Source organism: Lytechinus variegatus, chromosome 6 (assembly GCF_018143015.1).
Source record: "Lytechinus variegatus isolate NC3 chromosome 6, Lvar_3.0, whole genome shotgun sequence".
Lineage (NCBI taxonomy): Eukaryota > Metazoa > Echinodermata > Echinoidea > Temnopleuroida > Toxopneustidae > Lytechinus > Lytechinus variegatus.
Genome location: NC_054745.1, coordinates 6,392,636 through 6,400,973, shown reverse-complemented (window position 1 = coordinate 6,400,973; position 8,338 = coordinate 6,392,636).

Here is an 8,338-nt window from a genome sequence, read left to right as displayed (position 1 = left end):
ATGGGGGAGACACGAATGCCCAGTCGGGCCCTCCCAAACGATCAAACTTCCTCTTTTTCTTACAAAGGCCTCTGTCAACTTTTTCTTCATGGCCACAAAGTTTCCCTACATGTCCGGTAAGAAGGAATCCCATAGGAGAAATGCGGACCCATCCAGACGGGACGGAAGTAGGCGTGCCAAATCCACATTTCCCATAGATGAACCGGCCACCTCAAAACGTCGACACCATAGGGTAGTCATCTTTCCCCATTAACCCTATCGTGGAGAAGAAAGGAGGGGGAGGTCAATGTGTGATATAAAAAGCTTGTCCTCGAAGGTTCGATCTTGACGTTTGAATACGGCATCGATGCAGACGACGACAATATCGATTTCAATGTATGCATACATCAGTTCTTGCAGAGCCAAGCTGAGCTCTCTACCAGTGCGACTCTTAAGTGTCTAAGTGTCCCACATTTCGAAACTAGTTATAATTTTAATGTGTCCTGACATGAATTTTAGGTACTTTCACCCATCCTTTTCTTTATCTTCTTCAAGCATAAAGCTTATTGACTGTGTGGGTCGACAGTGCATTAGCTCAGGACCGAGGCTTACACTAACCCACGCATCTTCGCAAAATCCCTAACATGTGAGGGCCGACAGTGCATTATGTGAAAGTAACATATCACATGGGTCTTGTTGCCTCTCCCGAAGTGGTTCACGGCATCTTGGTATCCCTTGTTTGTGTCAAGAATGTTTGCCACATCATTTATCATTCTCATCCATGGGTGTGCGATGACCCTACCAAACAGTAGCTAGAGCATGAAGAGCTGTTTCAAAGTGCGGTGACAAGATGTATTGTAGAATTACTGACTGAAGGTCATATAATGGTTTGTTGACTTTTGTGAAATGCTCATGAATATGTTTCTTTACCAATATACATGTTGAACAATCATATAAAATATTGAATCTATTACCGACCCATCTCGGGATTGAGTAGATAGGGCATCCTGCTGATTTCAGGAATGCTGTGAGTTCACTGCTACATCCAGTTTGTTGGTTGTGGAAGAGGTCACAGCACTTTCTAACGAAACATGAAACCATGCTCTCTCCTTTCTTTTTGTATGATCTATTGAAGTGCTCATTGAAATATTTCTCTTGAATTACCCATGTCACATGCTTTACCTACTGTGGCTAGAGGATGCATGCCACATCTGAAGCTATTCAGTCTTGTTTCTTTAATCTCTCTAATTTTTCGATCTGAACAATTATTTACATTTGCTCTTCCCGTCATTGTGCTTGTTACAGACATGAAAACAATATTACACAGGATTGAATGACAAGTAGAATAATATCCACTGATGCCACTTTTAATTTCTAAGCCATATCAACATGTGATTAATTTCTTGTTAATAAGATGAGTCCTCTGATCACTGTACTTCTTCGCCTTTGATACCATCTTTTGCCAGAGGTCACGGACGTGGGCCCTGGCTCCTTTTTTTCCAGTTGAGATTGGCATACCTTGCTTTCCCCCAGGAATCTCTCAATCTTTGTGTGGTCTGAAACAAGGATATGCTGACTCCGTGGTGCACAGCGCTATTATCTAGCACCGAGCCCGTTGCATAAAATCTCGGTGCATTAAACACTTGTAGACTCGGTGGAATTGCATGATTCCTTCTTGTGGGATTTCCCACCGCCCCTCCCCCAGGCTTCCGCCGCCTATTTATACAATATGCAAACATTGTTCATATAAAAATTATATTTATTCTGGTCTCATGTTCTTTGATTTTTGTATGTATAACTCTCAGTGCTGCTTTTTAAGTCATTCTTTGATTTTTTTAACTTTAACATTCGCCAATCAGATTAATTGTAAATTTTGTGATATGAAATTGATTTCCTGATAAAACATAAAAAGTACATATCTCTGTGGTCCATACATTAGAAAAAATACATAATATCCAAGTCATGAAATCGTAGGAAAATGAGGGAATAGGGATACTTACTCCAAATCTGTCATACTCTTCAGGTGAACCCAGCATCTGTGGCTCAGATGGGTTGTTTTATTTTTGCATTGCCTCTCTCGAGGTCCTCTATGAGCAGTCTGGGCTTGACACCTTCTGACGATTTCGCCATATTCACGTTCAGGCCTTTGTCTAACCATCTACATCAAGAAACAGAAATAGGAAAATAATCCTCCACAAATCAATTTTTAGGGGAAAAATACATGTCAATAGTCGTATCTATTAAAAGTTTTCAACTCGATGTTAAGGTAATAAAATTTCATCTGCCCAACACCTTTCCCTACCTTCTCCTGCACCTTCCCCAAACCTGTGACTACCACATCCTTCTCGGCCATCTGCCCAACACCTTTCACTACCTCCTGCACCTGCCCCAAACCTGTGACTACCACATCCTCCTCGGCCATCTGCCCAACACCTTTCACTACCTCCTCCTGCACCTGCCCCAAACCTGTGACTACCACATCCTCCTCGGCCATCTGCCCAACACCTTCCACTACCTCCTGCACCTGCCCCAAACCTGTGACTACCACATCCTCGGCCATCTGCCCAACACCTTTCACTACCTCCTGCACCTGCCCCAAACCTGTGACTACCACATCCTCCTTGGCCATCTGCCCAACACCTTCCACTACATCCTGCACCTGCCCCAAACCTGTGACTACCACATCCTCCTCGGCCATCTGCCCAACACCTTCCACTACATCCTGCACCTGCCCCAAACCTTCATCTCCTGCTCTATGTTCTTGGAGGTGCCTCTCGGGGTGGCATTGAAAATAAATTGCCACTTGGGTTGGCAGGGGAACATTCTCCTGCACCACCCCCCTCAGCTGCGAGTCGCCGAAAACATAACACAACTGTAAATTTATGTTTAATTCAATATCACACAAATGAATAGGGCATAGACACACTTAACCATATATGATTTTTTTTCTAATTACAACATATCAAGTAAGGTTTTTAGGATAATGTGGTTAAGAATAACCACGTTATCTATCTGTACATGTTCATAACATTAAGATGATTTAGCATGTTTTCCTATTTTCATTCTTAATGCATCAATGATAATAAATAAATAAGAATGAATTAATAAATGAAAAAAATTAAAAAATGAATAACATTGAAGTTTTATACAATTGACCATAAATTTGGTTTATGGTGGCTTGTAAAATCACTAAGTTTTGTTGGCTAAAAGTAAAACAGTGATTACTTACATTACCTTTCTTCTTCGGTCAATTGGCTTGCACACCATCTTGTTTTGTTTCCTGCTGCTGGTATGCACAGAATATGCCAATGCTTGTGGCTGATGCACCATATGTATGCATCGATGACACTTTCATGCAACTTCCAATTAATAGGCCTTCTCAACCATTCTCCCGCCTCCTCTCCTATCTCCAGCCTCGGCACTGTCCACCATTCCTCTATCTCTTCATACACCTCCTCAACACCTATCTCCTTCATTGCCCCCCAAACCACCTCCACCTCTACCAACTCCTGACCAACACCTTTAACATTTCCTCAGCCAACTGGCCGACACCACCTCCCACCTCCACGGACACCTGCCCCAAACCTTCGTCGACCACCTCGTCTGCCGGCTGCCCTAAACAAGTTGGGGAAGTACACAGATGTCAATGCCTGTGTACAGGGGGCCCAAAGATGCTCGATGGGTTTGTATGCAGATTGGCCAGGACAGTATTGGGTAATAATCAAGGCATCTAGGTTCTCTTGGAAGAAAGATCGGCCATTGAAAAACAAATTGACATGGAAGTTTACATTAAAGTCTGGGCCACCGTCGACAAGGAGGAGGACTGACTTTTTGGAGGGAGCTATTGCTTGGGAATGTATAATGTGGTGGAGGTCGTTGAGGTGAGCAGCTACATTGGAGGGATGGTGCGGACCGCGAAGGAACACAGTTGCTTCTGCGTTCTATGGGAGCCTGAAATAAAAATTGAGAGAGAAAAAGAGCATTCTCCTGGATCCTCTCCAGTCTCGGCACCGCCCACCATTCCTCTACCTCTTCAGTATATCTCCTCAACACCTATCTCCTTCATTGCCCCCCAAACCACCACCACCTCTACCCCCTCCTGGCCTACACCTTCCTCCATCTCCTCCTCCGCCAACAGGCCTACACCACCTAAGTTTAGCATCCTATTTTCTCTTGTGTCACGTCGACATTGAATGTAGAATCTGAGCCGGGATAGAGCATGATGTTGGGTTCTGCAATTTTCAAAACACTCCGTATGTATAAAGTATGAACAAACCTATTGCACAGTATGCCTCTTGCAAATGTAATAATTCTCATCACCATGCTTGTACGACTGGGTGGCATGAAGTGGTCTGTAGTCAAGCAACGTCTTAATATCCTGTACAACAACATGTCTTGGTCTCTGGGGGAGAACAGTATAAGCATGGCAATGTCTTTCATAGCCAGTTGTGAGCCATTCCTCTCCAAGTCTAGGTGTTCCTGCCTTCAGGAAGTCTGAGCCATTGTAGGCTACAAATAGGCATTCAAAGCCAAGCTGCTGGAAACCCTTCATCTGGCGAAAATCGTGGAGTACCATGAAAATATTTCATTCTACCATGCATGACACCTAAATAGAAGTGAGCTTTTTAATGCAGTGTATTTTCTCACTCATAAATTAACAGAATAGTTCCAGAGTAGGTCCAGGGTTCCACTGTGCGGAAACGATTCTACATTCGGAGACTTGGTTGGGAGTTCACAAAAAGTTTGATTTGGACTCGTTCGTGCTGTTAAATGGCCATTGTGCATGCTGGTATGCATAGAATAATTATGTCTATGCTTATGGCCTGTGGCATACAATTTGAAGTGATGGGCTTAGTGCATCGCTCCTTCTAGTTGTATGTTTTAATTCATGTCTAATTAAGTCTACCAGGAAGCTTACTCCATCTCTCGTAAATCTGTATTTCTTGAACATATATCTGTCTTCATATAATTCAAAGGGATTTGATCGGTCGCGAAATACACGTTCCCTCCGCAGTGCAGCTCCAACAAGAGTATTTACCAATGCCCTCTTGGTTGTCATGGGCAGTGGAATTGTCGGATTAAATTGGCATTTGTCGGCAGGTAAAGAGTGACCGACCAAGTCCTTTCATGAAATCCCCCCCCCCACGATACACCTGCATGATTTATCCCAAAGAGAAGGGGCTGAACAAGTAGCCACCTTCCCTCTTTTACTGAGAGTGTAAATCTCATCATTTTTCCTCTTTTAGGCGGTCTTGTCCGGTGGTTGTCTTTTTGGTGGATGGTATGTTATAGTAGGATTACCACTTGAGATGATCACTTAGGTCATATCTTTACATTCTTGGATTCTTTCAAGAAGTTCATTCTCTTCATCTCGAAGGATAACAGACAATCCCCTATTATACAATGAATCTCCAAGCTGTAAGATATCTCCTACTAAGGTTAATCTTTGCTCATTGAGAGATTCAAGCATCTGCTCCATCTCAGTATATGTTCTCAGTATCTCTTCTCTGGAGCGCAGCTGCTTTGGTGTCAGGGTCACAGCAGCCTCCAGTGTTTGAGTGGGAACATTTGGTTTCTGTTAAAACAAGCATAAATATAGAACAGTCAAAAAATTATGCTCGACTGTTCATAAATGCTTAAACAAGTATGAAGTTTGGGGAGATGGGGGTTGTTTGCTGGGTTTAGAAATCTGGAAGACCTTAATGCCACTCGTAGGACCTGTATTGAATTACATACACAACAAAAATGTTATTCCATCCTAGTTATTTCACAATGAATGCACGTAAACATATACAGTATCATCTATATTATTACATTGACATTGACATGAACTTTAAACATATCTTTACACTCTTGAATTCTTTCAAGAATTTTATTCTCTTCATCCCGAAAGATAACAGACAATCCCCTATTATACAATGAATCTCCAAGCTGAAAGATCTCTCCTACTAAGGTTAATCTTTGCTCATTGAGAGATTCAAGCATCTGATCCATCTCAGTATATGTTTTCTGGATCTTCCCTTGAGCGCAGCAGTTTCTTTGTCAGGGTCACAGCAGCCTCCAGTGTTTGAGTGGGAACATTTGGTTTCTGTTAAAACAAGCATAAATATAGAACAGTCAAAAAATTATGCTCACCTGTTCATAAAAGCATAAACGAGTATGAAGTTTGGAGGAGGGATGGGGAATGTGTGCTGGTTTTAGAAATCTTGAAGACCTTAATGCCAGAAACACAGGACCTGTATGGAATTACATACACCAAAAAAATGTTATTTCATCCTAGTTATTTCACAATGAATGCATGTAAACATATAACATCTATATTATTACATTGACATGATCTTTAAACATGTCTTTACACTCTTGAATTCTTTCAAGAATTTTATTCTCTTCATCCCGAAGGATAACAGACAATCCCCTATCATACAGTGAATCTCCAAGCTGAAAGATATCTCCTACTAAGGTTAATCTTTGCTTGTTCAGAGATTTAAGCATCTGCTCCATTTCAGAAAATGTTTTCAGGATCTCTTCTCTGGAGCGCAGCTGTTTTTGCATCAGGGTCACTGCAGACTCCAGTATACTAGTGGGAACATTAGGTTTCTGTCAAATCAAGCATAATATAAAAAAAGTCTCAAAATTATGAATTGATGGGGTTAGTGCATCGCTCCTTCTAGTCGTATGTTTTAAATCGTCTCCAATTAAGTCTACCAGGAAGCTTACTCTATCTCTCGTAAATCTGTATTTTGTTTAACATGTCCCTGTCATAATTCAAAGGGATTTGATCGGGGTGAAATACACGCTCCCTCCGCAGTGCAACTCCTACAAGAGCATTTACCAACGATCAATTATGTTTACAATTTCATTTTGCAGCTTACTGTCACGGTAGAAGCATGACCCTCTGAGAAATCTCTTATTCAGTCCAACGAAATGGCACAGTACTTGAATTTCTTTCAATTCTCCTCTCCTCTCTACCCCACTTCAATTCATTTGTGTGCTCAATATCCCTGCATTCAGGATTTCCTATTGACAGTGATTCAACCCTGCTGGGTGAATTAAATCTTCATTGAAAGATTATTAAGCTCGAAAGCCAGAAGGGGCAATACTTGACTTTCGCAGATGCTCCCGCCATGCGCGCGCAAATACATAAGGGAATCTTGTTCTCATGACATTTTTCCTTCTGAGGTATCCTATCCACAAAGTGATATACATGTAACTCTGCTAGGCAAATTGATTCTTTATTGAAGGATTTTATAGTGAATAGATTCCCAATGCAGCTTGAAAGCCAGAAGCAGCAACACTTGGAAGTTCCTGCCACGCGCTTGCATACAAGTTTACGCACAACTTGCGCAAGACTGTGGTACTCCCGAACGGCTTTATTACACTTGCCGCACTTCAATTTTTATTCAGTTTTGGTTTCTTTGTCAAATGAGAATGACATTGTGTCACTACAAGGTAGCAAACCATGGTGACAATCATGTCTAATTGAAGCCCCCTGTCAAACAAAAAAAAAAGATTTTTCCATTTTCGGGGGCTACTCTTGACAACCTGCCTAAAAAATCTGTAACATTGGATAAGCTTTACATTGTAAGATAGGACCCTGTACTAAAAATGAATGAAACCTGTACCATAGATGAGCCATTTCTCATTTTATTGTAGGAAGTGTATCAAGTTTTACAATGCCCTTTTAAGAGAGGAGTCTTAATAGAACAGTGTTACCGGTATTATATATACAACTCAAACTTTTTTCAAAAAGTTTTGTAACTTTATATTAGAATGTATATATACTACAATAATTTGAATCTTTTTTTAATATGATTTTAATTTTTAATCATATTTATATTATTATAATTGTTTTTCAGTTTGTTTTATAAGCACTTGAAGATCAAGCGCATGCATCTTCCTTTTGACAGTGTGATTTTGTAAAGATATACATGTACAAAAAAGCAATATTTGAATCATCTTGAATTATTAACACATAGCAAAACCTGCCCTTTTCATCCAAAGAAATAAAGGTAAAAAATGTTTGTTTTTTTATGTACTGGTATGTGTCCATGATATTGACAAAATTTATTCAAGTCTCATGGCCCTGTTGAACAAAGGTTTATAGTGATCAGTCTGTATTATGAAATGGCCTATCAAGATCATTGTTGCATGCATATTTTGCTCAGAAGACTGACCAGCAACCAATCAGAATTGGTCTTTCAAACAGTGATTGATCACTACCCAGGGCTTTGTTATTGGGTCTAGGTATACCGTTGAGTGGGCTGTTGCTGTTAAAATATTTGGGGTTCATTTTATTAATACCATGGTCACATTTGCTCTACGGCGGCCGTACAGCAAGTCAAAAACAGCCGTTGTAACA